The sequence below is a fragment of the Bactrocera neohumeralis genome, unplaced genomic scaffold (genome assembly GCF_024586455.1).
Source record: "Bactrocera neohumeralis isolate Rockhampton unplaced genomic scaffold, APGP_CSIRO_Bneo_wtdbg2-racon-allhic-juicebox.fasta_v2 ctg1000, whole genome shotgun sequence".
NCBI lineage: Eukaryota > Metazoa > Arthropoda > Insecta > Diptera > Tephritidae > Bactrocera > Bactrocera neohumeralis.
This window is the reverse complement of record NW_026089626.1, coordinates 8959-26871: the sequence shown is the minus strand read 5'-3', so window position 1 is coordinate 26871 and position 17913 is coordinate 8959. Positions and strand designations below refer to the sequence as shown.

The 17913-nt window shown below is 38.8% G+C and overlaps 2 pseudogenes; one reads left to right on the top strand and one right to left on the bottom strand.

The window, feature by feature from the left end:
- Positions 1-678: 678 nt before the first annotated feature.
- Positions 679-877, top strand: LOC126766377 (small nucleolar RNA U3; annotated as a pseudogene).
- A 9236-nt stretch (positions 878-10113) lies between these two features.
- Positions 10114-10312, bottom strand: LOC126766376 (small nucleolar RNA U3; annotated as a pseudogene).
- Between the last annotated feature and the right edge of the window lie 7601 nt (positions 10313-17913).

Here is a 17913-nt window from a genome sequence, read left to right as displayed (position 1 = left end):
GTTTACATATGAATATGTAATATATTTGATTTTGGCGCAATTATTGACACTTGTCTTAATATACAAAATTGGCCCAAAACGAAACAATGAAATACATAATTACTTTTGCATGTCAATATAGAAATGCCGACGGCAAAACGCAGAGGCATATATTGCACATATGTACATACATACATACAAGAGATTTCTTGGTTGAAAGCCAAAATTGAAACATGAGAAATTGAAATGCCGACGGCAAAACGAAATTGCTTACATTCGTATATTGCGTATGAATCATGAAAATATCATCATAATGTTTAGGTAAATCTTTTATATATTTAAAATGAGTTATCATAAAATAAGATCACATATTCAATTAAAAAAAAATAAATTCTGTTGGGATTCGAACCTACGTAACTACGTGCTCGTCGTCACTTTCGAAGCGCTTTCCACCAAGGCCACCATTGACAGTTGAATTGCATTGTTCTAATTATGGTTTGGTTATGCACGAAAGAAATATACAATGGATCGCTGATCGTTACCTCTTACCTTGCTGCTGCTGCGCATATGTATGTTTGTGTGCTTGTTCATTATTGAAGTAATACTCCTCTTTTTTTCCTTTGTCTTTCATTTCTGCGAATTCTCAACTATTTTATGTGACTTTTTGTTGAAATACCCTGCGTTGGCCGTTGAAAAATTAAGGCTTTACTTTACAGGATTATTTCTCTAGTTAGTCTTTACATTTTTTGGAAATCGACCCGCGATGACGAGGTATATCGTTTAATTTGACAGCGTGAGGTTTAAGAAGTTCGTTTCTAATTGTGTCTTGTGGCATATGAGAAATGATGTTTCTTCGAAAATCGTTCGCTTACAACGGATAAAACGACTTCTGAGTGGTGATTTTAATGAATAAATTACTTTTGGTTGAAATGCTCTGCGTTGGCCGTTGAAAAGTTAAGACTATACTTCTCAGGATCATTAATTCCTTTCATTTCTTAAAAGAAATTAATGACCTTTAGAAATATGCATATTTGCATTATTTCGTTGTCATTTCCATATTCGTAGCAATGGAATTTCTAGGGCATAATAAATAAAGTAATGGCCACCGATTGTCACCCCTTGCCGCTGTAGCAGCTTCGCCTACAAACATGTGTAAATATGTATGTATGCATACGTATGATCGTGAATACATATCGACGCAGATTTTTGCGAGAAGCACCAGAAAGTTGTGCAATTTATGATTTTTAGCTTTTGCCATCGTCGCGAAAAGACGACTTGTTGGCAAAGGCATGCTCGGGGAGATAATAAATTTATAAAATGTGAGTTTAAGTTTTCTAGTTTTCTTTCATACAAAATGATATGCATTTCTTGGAATATCACTAAGAAGTATAACTTCATCCGCGCGTAGGGACTCCACGCACCTTTTTTTTTTAAGCCTAACAATAAGTTATAAAATTTTAAATCTATTTAAAAACTACAAGAGCTGCTATATACAGTGTGCGACAAAACTAAAGCACGGAATCTGCCTTGTCGGTATTTAACCGAATAAAATCATAAAGTTGGCATTACGTGATGTTTTATTGATTTGTATTATTAGTTCATGTATTCTTCTTTTAAAATTAGTAAAAATTAAACAAATTAACTTACTAAAATATTATATAAAATTAAATATATGAAGAACTCCAAAAATCTGGTGCGACAAAACAAAAGCACATAACTAAGAATTTACACTAATTGCACATTAATTGTTTGTCAAACGGTTTTTAATGATCAAAAATGTTGGATATGTGTAGTTATTACCTAATTAGAAAATATTAATGCATATTCAGTTGCAGTTCGTCATTCAGTACGGTTGGTTGTATGTTAAAGAGAAAGATATTTCAATGGCTCGAAATAAGTATTCTGTTCATTTTAGAAAAAAATTTGTTAAGGATTTTAAGAAAAGAGAATCGGTTATGACTATTGCAAAAAAATTTGGAATAAATCATCCTAATGTTTCCCGAACATTTAGCTGATTTGGCAAATCAAGCTCTTTGGTTACAGCGCATAGAGGTAGACGGCCGTGGAGAGCAACCACGAGAGGATAAGGGAGTCATTCGGGCAATAAAAAATTACCCTTTTATATCGGCAATATCTATTGTAAGACAATTACGGTTAAATATATTACAGAGATCCATACAACGTCGAGCTGTCGATGGGGAATTTTCATGCTACCTGTAGCAAGTTATTGCAAAAAAGCCGTATTATTTATTTAAAGAACAGACTGGCGTGATTGGAATTTGTGAGGATGCACATAAATTGAGCAATTACCAAATGGCAAACTGTACTTTTTTCTGGCGAATCGAAGTTTAATATCAAAGAATGAGATGGGCTGAAGCTGGTAGGCAGACCGAAGGGACAACGCCTAAATCAACGTTATAAAACAAGCGCGGTGAAACATGGTGGAGACAATGTACTAGTGTGGGGTTGTTTTCCAGGGAATGCAATAGGATAAATTCATCATATAAACAGTATAATGGAAAAATATAAGCATAAAAATATTTCTCAGAATATTAATGCTGCCACATGTTGCAGAAGAAATGGCTTTAAAATGGAGTTATCAACATGACAACGACCAGAAACACACTGCTATTTGTGCAAATCAGTGGTTTGTTGATAACAGGAATGAGGTTTTGAAGCGACTCGCACAATCACCTGATCTCAATCCCATAGAGAACCAATGGTAAATTGTAGATCGAAAAATCAGACTTGAGAATTGTAAAAATAAGGCCGTTTTATACATTCAAGTGAAGGTAGCATGGAAAAGCATTTCCTGGGACACATCAAATAAATTAATTGAGTCCATGCCTAGCCGATGTGCAACTGTATTGAAAAATAAGGGATACGCTTTTAAAAGAAGAATACATGAACTAATAATACAAATCAATAAAACATCACGTAATGCCTAATTTATGATTTTATCCAGTTAAATACCGACAAGGTAGATTCCGTGCTTTAGTTTTGTCGCACACTGTATATTCTGGACTAAGTGTTGCCAGGTGCAATCTGACATTTCCATTGGAAAGTTTGACCTTTTTTAGCATAACGTCACTCAGAACGTTTTGTCATTTAATCGTGAATTGTTTTATTAACTCGTGAACATTTTCGTGCGATCATTTTTCACAACTTTTGACGTGGATTATCACGACAAGAGTGCATCGATGAACTGAAATCTTTGTATGGCTATGAAGCACCATCCTATAGGACTGTGAAAAAACTGGTACAACGAATTCAATCGTGGCCGACGCCCGTGAATGTCGCCCAAAAACAGCCGTTGTGCCAGAAAACATCGATGCCGTACGTGAACTGATAATGCAAGACCGTCATATAACATACCTTCAGATAGAGGCATACCTATGCATTTCTCCCACCAGCATACATTCGATATTGCATGAACACCTGGCTGTAAAAAAGGTTTGTTCTCGTTGGATCCCGCACAATTTGACAATCGCTCAAAAAAGGCTCGTGTGGATTGGTGTAAAGAAATGCTGAAAAAATACGATCGCGGTGCTTCAAAACACGTTTATAAGATCGTCACAGGTGACGAATCATGGATCTATGCGTATGAGCCCGAAACAAAACAGCAATCGACAAAAAAAAAAAAAAAAAAAAAATAAAAAAAAAACATTTTCGTTGATAAATATGCATATTTACATTATTATGCCAGAAATATATATAGCAATCTACGTATTGTGCTGTTTGGGTGATACGTTGCTCTTTAATATGAAGGCATATCTCTTCTTTTAAGGCGTGCTGGATCGCAGAAATGTACCAAAGCATTATCCGAAGGGTTTGGGTGATTTAGGAGTTTAGATATATATTTAATTCTGCTATCTTCTACTTCTTTCTTTACCATAAGAATACCAAGGTCGTTATGAATATTTTAGTTATGCCTGTACCATGGTGAACTTGTAATTGTTCTAAGCATTTTCGATTGGAACCTTAGCATTATGTCAATATTAGTTGCACAGGTTGTATCCCACAGCTGAATGGCACACATTCAAATCTACTTTATGACCGCATTATACATATGTTAGTTAATTTTAATTTTTCAATGTTTCAATGTTGATATGGATATCCTCCATGTACATGTATTTCGATTCCGTTTTGTTCCGTTTTTTTGTTTTTATACCGCATTATATAAAAGCACTTTGTTGTCTAGGTTAAGTTTAGTGTTTTTTTTAAAAGACAATTTAAATTTGCAGCTCTAATCTTCATACATTCCATGTAAGCCTTCTATCTAAAATATTCTTTATTTTTACTGCCGGGCACATTTTTGGTCTAAGCGAAAATGTAACATGCTTACACTTCTGTCCACTCCCATTTACATATATAACTTTTTTTTTTAAAAAAACGCATAAAAATTGCAAAATCTCATCGGTTCTTATTTGAAACGTTAGATTGGTTCATGACATTTACTTTTTGAAGATAATTTCATTTAAATGTTGACCGCGGCTGCGTCTTAGGTGGTCCATTCGAAAAGTCCAATTTTGGGCAACTTTTTGGAGCATTTCGGCCGGAATAGCCCGAATTTCTTCGGAAATGTTGTCTTCCAAAGCTGGAATAGTTGCTGGCTTATTTCTGTAGACTTTAGACTTGACGTAGCCCCACAAAAAATAGTCTAAAGGCGTTAAATCGCATGATCTTGGTGGCCAACTTACGGGTCCATTTCTTGAGATGAATTGTTCTCCGAAGTTTTCCTCAAAATGGCCATAGAATCGCGAGCTGTGTGGCATGTAGCGCCATCTTGTTGAAACCACATGTCAACCAAGTTCAGTTCTTCCATTTTTGCCAACAAAAAGTTTGTTAGCATCGAACGATAGCGATCGCCATTCACCGTAACGTTGCGTCCAACAGCATCTTTGAAAATACGGTCCTCTTGAACGGCTTCTGGTTGCTCTTCACCCCAAATGCGGCAATTTTGCTTATTTACGTAGCCATTCAACCAGAAATGAGCCTCATCGCTGAACAAAATTTGTCGATAAAAAAGCGGATTTTCTGCCAACTTTTCTAGGGCCCATTCACTGAAAATTCGACTTTGTGGCAGATCGTTCGGCTTCAGTTCTTGCACGAGCTGTATTTTATACGGTTTTACACCAAGATCTTTGCGTAAAATCTTCCATGTGGTCGAATAACACAAACCCAATTGCTGCGAACGGCGACGAATCGACATTTCACGGTCTTCAGCCACACTCTCAGAAACAGACGCAATATTCTCTTCTGTACGCACTGTACGCATTCGTGTGGTTGGTTTAATGTCCAATAAAGTAAACTGAGTGCGAAACTTGGTCACAGTCGCATTAATTGTTTGCTCACTTGGTCGATTATGTAGACCATAAATCGGACGTACAGCGCGAAACACATTTCGAACCGAACACTGATTTTGGTAATAAAATTCAATGATTTGCAAGCGTTGCTCGTTAGTAAGTCTATTCATGATGAAATGTCAAAGCATACTGAGCATCTTTCTCTTTGACACCATGTCTGAAATCCCACGTGATCTGTCAAATACTAATGCATGAAAATCCTAACCTCAAAAAAATCACCCGATATATATAGCTGAACAGTACTCCCTGTGCTCAAATGCTTTCCTTGTTTCGTTCGTAATTCTATTTACTTGCTCTACTGTGCCATGTTTTGCACGAAATCCGAATGAATGCACGGGTATTGTATTATTTTTTGTGGAGGAAGGAGACATCTTTGATAGCAATACTTTTTCAAATATTTTAGAAAGACAGGATAGAAGACTGATTGGTCTGAATGAAGACGGCTGTGTTAAGTCTTTTCCAGGTTTATCTATCAAGATAATCTGCGACTTTTGGATAGTATCCGAAATTAAGAATTGCATTGAAGAGCAAAGAGAGCACCTTTACAGCAATAATTGGTAACTCAATTGCATTTTTGGGGAAATATTATCATGTCCCGGCGACTTTTTTGGATAAAGTTCTTTGATGAAACCAATAATTTCAGAAGGTGAAGTCTTAAGAAGGTATATTGGGTAAGATTGACAGCTTAAAGTTGTTCTTTGGCAAATTGGGTTGAAATACCTTTTCTAGGTGATTTGCAAAGCAATTAGCCTTTTCCTCGTCACTTCGAGCCCAATTTCCACCCAAGTCTCGTATAGGCATGTTGGGGTCAGTTGGTGGCTTCATGCATTTTTGGGCTTTCCAAAGGGAATTTTGCTTGTTTGAATTCGGTTACAGCTTCTTTATATACATTTCTGTGTTCAATTCTTTTTTTTTAATTAACGTACAGCAGATTTCAATTGAAGCTGAGTGGAAGGAGAACGATTTATCTGCCATTCACGTCTTGCACGCCTTTTTCATTTACAAGCTCTTCTATTTTTCTATTAGTGATTTGGGACCAAGTGGCTTATAGGCTTTGTTTGGTGTTGCTAAGACGGTTGCGCTAGTTATTATATCATTGACTTCTCTTATGCTTTCGTCAATATCTCTTCCTTTATATATATTTTACTCAGTATTAATGTAGGTACTCACGTATTTTTCATATTTAGCCAACTTGTTTTATAAGAGAAGTTAGACCCACTTTTGGATTAACGAATATGGGTTGTTCACATAACTTTATTAGTACCGGAGAGTGATCAGAAGATAGATCAGTACATGTATCAGCTGTTACGTGCGATATATCTATATTTTTGATTACAGCAAATTCTATTAAATCTGTTATTTTATTACGATCACTAGGCCAATATGTCGACTTACCAGGAGATATTATTTCAAGGTTATTGTGTCTATTTATAACAGTTTGATACAGCTGTTGATCTTTCGGATTAATAAGATGTGAGCGCCAGTACGCGTGTTTTGCATTTAGGCTGTTCACGATTAGGTGGTTATCGAGTTATGAGGTTATGTGATTAAATAAACAACAACAAATTGCGGTGTGACAAAATAACCAACTTTGACCAACCTAGGTCCTTGTTTATATATTATGTGGTTGTTTGCTTATTTCCAGTGTTACAAAGTCGTTGGAATTTTACTAAATGGCAGCACAAAAAATAAATAAAACTCAGCGAATGGCATTTCTATTTAGATTTTCTTATTGGAAAATTAGCTATTAACAATGTATGCAATAAGATATCAATCCTTTTTGATTTATGGAATTCTGGATCCACTAGTTTAATATTGTGCGAATTTTCCAGCCATTAACACGATGGATGATTAGCCGAAATGCAACGCATAATCCAGAATTCCGCCGAAAATTCTTAATTATTTACCCGCGACTTAATAAACGCGCTTAATTTTGTCCCCACTTTCGTATTGGAATTTCCAATTCCTATTATGTTCAACGTTTTGTGTTGGCGACGAATTCGCAACTTTTGTGCCAAGTCCTGCGTCATAAAGTTGACGTGAGTCCAGCAATGCTCTCACGGGCAGGTATTCACCATAACTGGTCCTCACTTCAATAACAGCTGTCGCCAACATTACCCGAGCCGGCATACTCGGTGTATGATGTTTGCGGATGAGATTCAGCAGAGGAGGAAACCAAATACTGGTGCAACAATGTGTGATGCGATCGAATGCATATACGACATGGATCCGCTCTGCACTTGGATACAGTATGCCCCTTACGCAAGCAATTTAAGCATAAGGGCACCGGTTTCACAAACTCGAACCTCAGTTGTACCGGAAGCGCCTTGAAAGTAGGACAAGCAGTTAATGGGTGTTCCTTTGACTTGCATTTTTGACAAGTTGGCTGCTTTGTATTTGTAAGCTGATTTTGTCCTGACCATGTGTGGCTGCGTCATGTGGCTCATGCTGGATGTTGCTTCTAGTTTTTTCCTCCAACAAGATGCTCCTTCCGCTGCTAACTGCTATTTAAAGTTGCTTCGCAATCCTTCCATAATGGTAAGTGATCGTAGTGAAGTTGCTCTTCCCATTTGGATCGAGTGGCAGTGGCAACCTTTGTCATCACTAAATGCATTATAATGGCGTTCATTATTTGCTTCTCATCTCCCAGAAATAGATCGATCGTCGCTCGTAATGAAGGTGCTGATGGCTTTGGAATAGTTGGCAGTTCAAAAAGTTTTGAATTTTTTTGGTGAAAAATATCAAGCATTTTTTATCATAGACCTTTTTGAGACTTGCCAATGCCTTCGGATAAATTTCATCTGACCCTTCCTTACTTGTTAGTTTTAATGTCTACCATTGAAGAAAATGTCAGTTCACACAAGTATGAAGTGGCGAATGGCACTAATAATTTAAGACCTTCCCTTGCCAGCTCTGGATATTCGTGTTTTCTCTAATAATAAAATAAAATAATAAAATTCCATTTTAAGCTTGCCTTCAGTAGCTAATTCTAGAAGACATTCTTTCATTTTTGTGTTGAAATCAGCCAGATCTATTGATTTGTCCAAAAAAGGGTTTTAAATCCATCTACGCCTACTGTCAGCTTCAGAGTGGAAGTCTGGAAAGTATGTCAAAATTTTCTCTTGTAAATTATGTAAGCTTTGTATCATGCAAGGAATATGAGCCGATACTGCAAAACTTTGGTCTGATGCATTATCTTCACCAATCTTCTGAACACACGGAAAAGACTCAAACATTTTGTTTCGCAGAGAGGTCGACCACAAACAAAGTTTGAAATGCTTTTACTTTATCTTGAGCTGTTAAAATATTTTCTTCTCTTCCTTGAGGGTTCTTATTCAAATTGTTAAGGTGGCTAAAAACATCTGCCTAAAATGCTAATTTCAAGAGCCAAATAGGGTCAGAAAAACGGTAAGCATATTCTGATTTTGCATCTTGTAAGAACATTAACAAATCAGCTCTCAGTTCCAGAACTCTTGTCAATACCTTTCCTTTGGATAGCCCCCTGACCTCTGTGTGATAAAGGAGATTTTGATGAAGCGAGCACATATCTTCACAAACTATTCTGAATAGCCGGGTTTGCAAAACTTTACCTAATGCGTCCGCTATTTTTGCCAGTCATAGCTTTAGCGCCATCGCTACAAATAGCGATACATTTTTTCCAATCAATATCGAAGTCGCAAGTGCTTTCTAAAAACATATCGTACAAACACTGGCCAGTAGTGTTTACAGGAAGTGCTTTGCAAAATAAGATTTCTTCCATAATACTGTCATCTGCTTCAAAGCGCACAAATACTACAAACTGTGCACAGTCGGAAACATCTGTAGATTCATCGAACTGCAAGCAAAATGTTGGCTATTCTTTAATTTTTCGACTACTTTTTCTTGAATATCCTTGGCCATATGGTTTATTTTGCGTGAAATAGTATTGTCAGAAAGTGGTATTTTCCTTAATTTGTTTGCCTCGTGCTTACTGACCATAATTTCAACCATATCGAGTGCCGCTGACAAAATAAGATTCTCGGCAATTGTATGTGGTTCCTCTGCTTTAGCGACTTTGTAGCTAGCTAATAACGTTGACTCGTTGACACTGGATGCCTGAAAATAAAGTTGTATGCAAATAACAAAGAAATAAACACCAACCGTAAAAATATAGTATAAAAAAACTAAAAAACACGCTTTAACGGTAACGTAAACTAAAATATCAAAAATAATTGTTAATAAGGAAAATAAATAAATAAAAAAAGGGTGCGTGGAGTCCCTACGCGCGGATGAAGTTATACTTCTTAGTGATATTACAAGAAATGCATATCATTTTGTATGAAAGAAAACTAGAAAACTTCAATTCACATTTTATAAATTTATTATCTCCCCGAGCATGCCTTTGCCAACAAGTCGTCTTTTCGCGACGATGGCAAAAGCTAAAAATCATAAATTGCACAACTTTCTGGTGCTTCTCGCAAAAATCTGCGTCGATATGTATTCACGATCATACGTATACATACATACATATTTACACATGTTTGTAGGCGAAGCTGCTACAGCGGCAAGGGGTGACAATCGGTGGCCATTACTTTACTTATTATGCCATAGAAATTCCATTGCTACGAATATGGAAATGACAACGAAATAATGCAAATATGCATATTTCTAAAGGTCATTAATTTCTTTTAAGAAATGAAAGGAATTAATGATCCTGAGAAGTATAGTCTTAACTTTTCAACGGCCAACGCAGAGCATTTCAGCCAAAAGTAATTTATTCATTAAAATCACCACTCAGAAGTCGTTTTATCCGTTGTAAGCGAACGATTTCCGAAGAAACATCATTTCTCATATGCCACAAGACACAATTAGAAACGAACTTCTTAAACCTCACGCTGTCAGATAAAACGATATACCTCGTCATCGCGGGTCGAGTTCCAAAAAATGTAAAGACTAACTAGAGAAATAATCCTGTAAAGTAAAGCCTTAATTTTTCAACGGCCAACGCAGGGTATTTCAATAAAAGGGCACATAAAATAGTTGAGAATTCGCAGAAATGAAAGACAAAGGAAAGAAAGAGGAGTATTACTTCAATAATGAACAAGCATACAAACATACATATGCGCAGCATGAGCAAGGAAAGAGGTAACAATCGGCAATCCATTGTATATTTCGCTCATGCATAACCAAACCATAATTAGAACAACGCAATTCAAGTGTCAATGATGATCTAGGTGGTAAGCGTTTCAAAAGTTGCGATGAGCACGTAGGAGGTTCGTAGGTTCGAATCCCAACGGAATTGATTTTTCAATTGAATATGTCACCAACAAAAAATTTAAACATTGTTCTACAAAAACAACAACAGCATAAGCATGGCAACATTGTGTTGTTGGTAGAAAAGCCGAGCTGTGCCGAAAGAAACGAACAAACGATCGCCGATTGTCACTGCTTCGCTTGATGCTCGAACATCTTCGCAGACAAAGTTGCGTAGATTCATATTGAGCAAGTTGGCGTAGATTCAACCTTTTCCGAACTCGTATAAGAAGTATAACTTCAAAAATAGTATTATTGTGAAAAAAGGGTGGGCCCTTTTTAAGAGCTGATTTGTGGTGCACCCCACGCTTTTTTCATTATTTTCTTACTTACCTGAATTATAGTATTTTGCTGCTGACTAAGAGCTTTCAACTTTCGTTCAAAGAAATCCAACGGCTCATCAGCTTTTTTTGATGCTTGGCTGTGAGATGCCGCATAAGCTTTGACGGCTTCATACTCTCACGTGATAAAACGTCGCCAAAAATTGTCGATTGGAATGAATTGGATTCGATTCACCACCACCGCTATTGATACCCGTGCCAGATGTTGAAGGCTGCGATCTTTTGAGAAATTTATCCATTTTATAAACGCGCAGAGCAAGCGAAAAAATTAAAGAATGACGTCTGAACTCATCGGCGACTAAGCTTAACTGAGTGATGAGAGTTGAAACAAAAGAGCATTGCGGGTGGCGCACGCGTGGCGCTTGCTGTTTCCGCAACGACAATCATGCCGTGCAGTATGACCTGCGCGAATGAAAGATAAATTTTCCAATATGTATAGAAAAAACTTATTACCTAACGTATGTAGTCTTTTAGTTAAAATTAAATTATTTCTTTGACTTACTATGACACAAGGGGGTCGCCAGAATATTTCAACCTGTAAAGGGGTCGCGAAATCAAAACGATTGAAAACTCTGGTGTAGATATATATTTTAGTGTTGGCGGTTTTCACTTTTAATTTTTAATCCTTTTGGTTTTTTTTATAACTTGGTTTCTTAACTGGTTTTTTTTTCGGTCAATATCCCTTAACCGTGAAAACTGAAAACCGAAAACGATAACTTTGGCAATTGGTTGCGAAAAAAGAATTTTTGAACCTTATTGTGGTTATTTTATTTTTTTAATCACGCCCATGTCCCTGCTCGGGCGCAATGAAATTTCTCAAGAGTTTTCTAAATATAAAAGTAAGAGTCAGGACACGTGAATTCACTAAAATTAAAATTCAACCAATTGCCTACACCGAACACTTAAACTTACTATATTGCGATGACAAATTAGCGAAATTTAGCGAAAGGAAGTCTAATTACAATTGAATTTTTGTTCCAGTTGATATTTCACTTATCCTAAAACTTAAGCTAACGGGATAAAACAGTTGCAATGTAAGTATGCATGTACTCGTATTTACACAAAAGGGGTGAGTATAATTCATTTGGTTAACTTATGGTAATAGATTAAGGTATTTAATATTAGTAGGGAAAGTACTTTTACACAATGATAAGGAAACTTTATAATTCAAATATAATATGTATTTCAAAAATGTATTATATTTAATTTTGATTTCATGTTTTTTCATGAACATATTTAAGTCGTTGGACGCAACAATGAGCACAGTTTACATTTACGAGGTGTGTTCAAAAAGTATCGCGACAGTTTGCTGACAGTTTTCTTTGATTCAGGGGTGTGGTGCATCATGAGTTCTTGCCACAGGGAAGAATGGTCAATAAGGAATATTACCTGCAAGTTATGCGCAATTTGGCCGAAGCAGTCCGCCAGAAACGCCCGGATTTGTGGAATAACAAAAATTGGCTTTTGGACCACAATAACGCCCCTGCTCACACATCGTTGCTTGTGCGCTACTTTTTGGCCAAAAACAACACACTAACCCCCTGTGACTTTTTCTTGTTCACTAAACTAAGGAGGCCCATGAAAGGACGACGTTACGCTTCTCTTGACGAGACAAATACGGTGTCGCAGGAGGAGCTGAAGAAAATAAAAAAAAACCATTGGCACAAGTTTATAATATCTCATGGGGATTACTTTGAAGGGGACAAAATAGATATTCATGAATAAATAAATAATTTTTGAAAAAACACAATAATATTGTTTGTCTTAGAGTGATGGGAATTGAATGGTTTGGATCAAATCCTTGACTGCAAGGTTGATATCCGACCTTCTTTGAGGTTTGATACTCTCTCTAGCGTTTTAACTCGTTTGCTAAGAAACTTGTCTAACTCAACCCATTTTGGGATCTCTGAATCCGAATCCAGGGATAGAACAAAAATACGTAAATATGGCATCCCAGATATCTATATTAATGCCATGTAGTTGTAGGGCTGAAATTTAGCTATTTATCTCCCGCTGTAAATTTCTGAGTTTGGACTCAGATTCTGTTGAAATGTGCGGAAGCTTGAACAATAAATTAAATTGTGTGTTGACAAGCACTCGCTTGTTTTCATATTTACACAACAAATTATTCCAAGCCAATGCGAATCGGTCATTCATCAGAGGCGATTTCGAAACGATAGCTCACCTCGGGTTTTTTGATTCAGATGGAATAACTTTTCCACTGGAGATAGCCTCTGGTTATTCCCATAAAAGACGCCAAATAAATTCCTAAATGACGGCCATTGTAAACCGTTCTACCGTTTGTTGCAACCGTTCAGAATTTGAAGTTGGGCTTTGGTTGAACGCCGTAAGATTGTGCATGTGTTCGCCCATCAAAGCCGCGCAACACACGTAAGCTTGGCAGCAGCTTGAATACTTAAGCTTAATGTCGTCAATTGAGCTTGCGTCGGAAGAATCCACCTTTGGCAAAAACAACTTGTATTCTGACTTTACCTCTGCCCACAGATATTTCAGTTCAGCTTATTGTACTTCAATAGAGTAGGCCTTTTGGCTGTTTGCTGTTGGAGGAAAAGACTCCTCAAACTTAAGTAGAGCGTCTGCAGCTCTGGTAAAGGCCCTGATGGACTCCATTGTGTTTGAAAATTGACACGCAACTGCAAAATCGGATTTAAAACTTTGATATTAAAATTTAAAAAATATATGCAATAAAAATATACATTATATAATATGTTGCAAAAAGTTCAAAAGTTACTGAATCAATCACGGGCAAACTGCAAATTGAGATGATGAAAGGTAGCGCGTTGTTTCTTTGTGAAGCGTGAATTTTCAAAAGAACAAAAAAAAAATTAATAAATTGAATAAAGCCTTTTCTTCGTTAAAATTTAATTTGAATGTGCTTGCTGGGTAATCGTCCCAATGCACTTCTACGCCTAGTGTTCGACTATGCACATAAACAAAAATTGATTTGTGCTTAGTTGCTTTACTTTAATCAAAATTAAAATAAAAATGCACAATTTATTTGATTTATATCAACTATTAAATTTCACTTTGGTTTATGGGGTTAATTTCGAACTATTGAGAATTCATCACTACACTCTTATATTTGTTGCAACCCTTTTGGGATGGCTGCTGCGGTGCTTTTCCTTTGCTGCTTTGCCTTTATTGCCGTCGCTAACTTCACTTGTCTCCTTTGTTTGTGTCATTCACTTCACTCACTTCACCTGATTTATTGTTTTTCCTTTTTATACTCGCGTAACTGCAGCTGCGTTATTGCTGCTTGCCTTTACTGCTATTCAAGCAATATACGGAAAGGCAGAAGAGTTGAGCGACTAGACTCAAATTCTCCTTCTTCTTAATTGGCGTAGACACCGCTTACGCGATTATAGCCGAGTTAACAACAGCGCGCCAGTCGTTTCTTCTTTTCGCTACGTGGCACCAATTGGATATTCCAAGCGAAGCCAGGTCCTTCTCCACTTGGTCCTTCCAACGGAGTCGAGGTTTTCCTCTGCCTCTGCTTCTCCCGACAAGTATTGCGTCGAATACATTCAGAGCTGGAGTGTTTTCGTTCATTCGGACAACATGACCTAGCCAGCGTAGCCGCTGTCTTTTAATTCGCTGAACTATGTCAATGTCGTCGTATATCTCGTACAGCTCATCGTTCCATCGAATGCGATATTCGCCGTGGCCAACGCGCAAAGGACCATAAATCTTTCGCAGAACTTTTCTCTCGAAAACTCGTAACGTCGACTCATCGGTTGCTGTCATCGTCCAAGCCTCTGCACCATATAGCAGGACGGGAATTATGAGCGACTTATAGAGTTTGGCTTTTGTTCGTCGAGACAGGACTTTACTTTTCAATTGCCTACTCAGTCCGAAGTAGCACCTGTTGGCAAGAGCCATCCTGCGTTGGATTTCCAGGCTGACATTATTAGTGGTGTTAATGCTGGTTCCTAAATAGACGAAATTATCTACAACTTCAAAGTTATGACTGTCAACAGTGACGTGAGAGCCAAGTCGCGAGTGCGACGACTGTTTGTTTGATGACAGGAGATATTTCGTTTTGCCCTCGTTCACTGCCAGACCCATTTTCTGTGCTTCCTTGTCCAGCCTGGAGAAAGCAGAACTAACGGCGCGGGTGTTGAGGCCGATGATATCAATATCATCGGCATACGCCAACAGCTGTACACTCTTATAGAAGATGGTACCTTCTCTAGTTAGTTCTGCGGCTCGAACTATTTTCTCCAAAAGCAGGTTGAAAAAGTCGCACGATAGGGAATCGCCTTGTCTGAAACCTCGTTTGGTATCGAACGGCTCGGAGAGGTCCTTCCCGATCCTGACGGAGCTTTTGGTGTTACTCAACGTCAGTTTACACAGCCGTATTAGTTTTGCGGGGATACCAAATTCATACATCGCGGTATAAAGGCAGCTCCTTTTCGTGCTGTCGAAAGCAGCTTTGAAATAGACGAAGAGGTGGTGTGTGTCGATTCTCCTTTCACGGGTCTTTTCCAAGATTTGGCGCATGATGAATATCTGGTCGGTTGTTGATTTGCCAGGTGTAAAGCCACACTGATAAGGTCTTGTGGGGTCTCCTTTTTTATGGATTTGGCACAGCACACTTAAATTCCAATCGTTGGGCATGCTTTCGTCGGACCATAATTTAGAAAGAAGCTGATGCATGCTCCCTATCAGTTCCTCGCCGCCGTGTTTGAATAGCTCGGCCGGCAATCCGTCGGCCCCTGCCGCTTTGTTGTTTCTCAGGCGGGCAATTGCTATTCGAACTTCTTCATGGTCGGGTAATGGAACGTCTGCTCCATCGTCATCGATTGGGGAATCGGGTTCGCCTTCTCCTGGCGTTGTGCGTTCACTGCCATTCAGCAGGCTGGAGAAGTGTTCCCTCCATAATTTAACTATGCTCTGGGCATCAGTGACTAGATCACCTTTGGGGGTTCTACAATAGTATGCTCCGGTCTTGAAACCTTCTGTAAGCCGCCGCATTTTTCGTAGAATTTTCGAGCATTACCCTTGTCGGCCAGCTTATCAAGCTCTTCTTACTCAGCTTTTCAGCCTCTTTCTTCTTCTGTCTACAAACGCGTCTCGCTCCCTCTTCAACTCTCGGTATCTATTCCATCCCGCACGTGTAGTGGTCGATCGTAACGTTGCGAGGTAGGCAGCCTGTTTTCTCTCCGCTGCGACACGGCACTCCTCGTCGTACCAGCTGTTCTTTTGCACTTTCCGAAAACCAATGGTTTCGGTTGCAGCTGTACGTAAGGAGTTTGAAATGCCGTCCCACAGTTCCCTTATACCGAGTTTTTGACGAGTGCTCTCAGAGAGCAGGAGTGCAAGCCGAGTAGAAAATTGTTCGGATGTCTGTTGTGATTGCAGCTTCTCGACGTCGAACCTTCCTTGTGTTTGGTGGCGCGCGTTTTTTGCTGCACAGAGGCGGGTGCGAATCTTAGCTGCAACAAGATAGTGGTCCGAATCGATGTTAGGACCTCGGAGCGCACGCACATCTAAAACACTGGAGACGTGTTTTCCGTCTATCACAACATGGTCGATCTGGTTGGTAGTTTTTCGATCCGGAGACAGCCAGGTAGCTTGATGAATCTTCTTATGCTGGAATCTAGTACTACAGATAACCATATTTCGGGCCCCGGCGAAGTCAATCAGCCTCAACCCATTTGGGGATGTTTCGTCGTGGAGGCTGAATTTACCGACCGTAGTGCCAAATATACCTCCTTTGCCCACCCTGGTGTTAAAGTCGCCAAGCACGATTTTGATATCGTGACGGGGGCAGCCTTCATAAGCGCGCTCTAAGCACTCATAGAAGGCATCTTTGGTCACATCGTCTTTCTCTTCCGTCGGGGCGTGGGCGCAAATCAGCGATATGTTGAAGAACCTCGCTTTGATGCGGATTGTGGCTAGACGCTCATTCACCGGAGCGAATGATAGTACTCGGCGACGGAGTCTCTCTCCCACCACGAATCCTACACTAAACTTGCGCTCCTTTATATGGCCACTGTAGTGAATGTTACAAGGACCTACTCGTGTCTGTCCTTGTCCCGTCCATCGCATTTCTTGGACGGCGGTGATGTCAGCCTTTATTTTCGAGTGGACATCAACCAGCAGGGCAGCGGCACCTTCCCAATAAAGGGTCCAGACATTCCAGGTGCATGCCCTCAAATCGTAGTCCTTATTTCGTTTGCCATGGTCGTCATCAAAAGGGGGGTCTCTCATCCGAGGCTGATTGTTGATTTTCATTGGTAAGATTTTTTACGTGCCGGGTCCCAAACCCAGCGCACAACCCTGCGGAGGGGATGTTTTGCCTTCTCACATTAGCTCGCCTTCGAACGGATGTTCTTAGGCTACCCAGAGGATATCTGGTCAAAGACCGGAAGTACTGAGCTGCTTGAGCCATATGTAAAAGAATCGTTTCTGGCCACTCCCGAGTGAATGGCGATCAGAGAACTTTCCTCCCTTGCGTGAACTTCTACACATGACTTCATCCTCCTCTACACATGACTCCATCCTCCTAGACTCAAATTAACCACAAGAAAAAACTGAGAGAGATTGTTAACACTCCAGACGATGTTTGTGGGTCCGAGAAATTTATAATTTATTTTCGAATAACATTGCGTTTTATTGTTATATAAAAAGTAAAACTACCAGTGCATTTGCGAGGTGTATTTATTGTTATACTTAAATGAAGTACAATGCACTTTCACTTTAAATAAAATCAACTTGTTACCTGTTATCCGGCTCGAAGTACAAATGATAATTCGGGTGGTGGAGCACGGTGTGGCTCGTTTCATGGTTGTGGTTGGCCGTGGGGAAACGGACGGCGCAAATGATTCCACAGAAAATCTTAAATAAAAAACAAAATGTTTCTTATATCAAATATGTTTTTAATATAAAAATTTGGAATCACACTTACCACG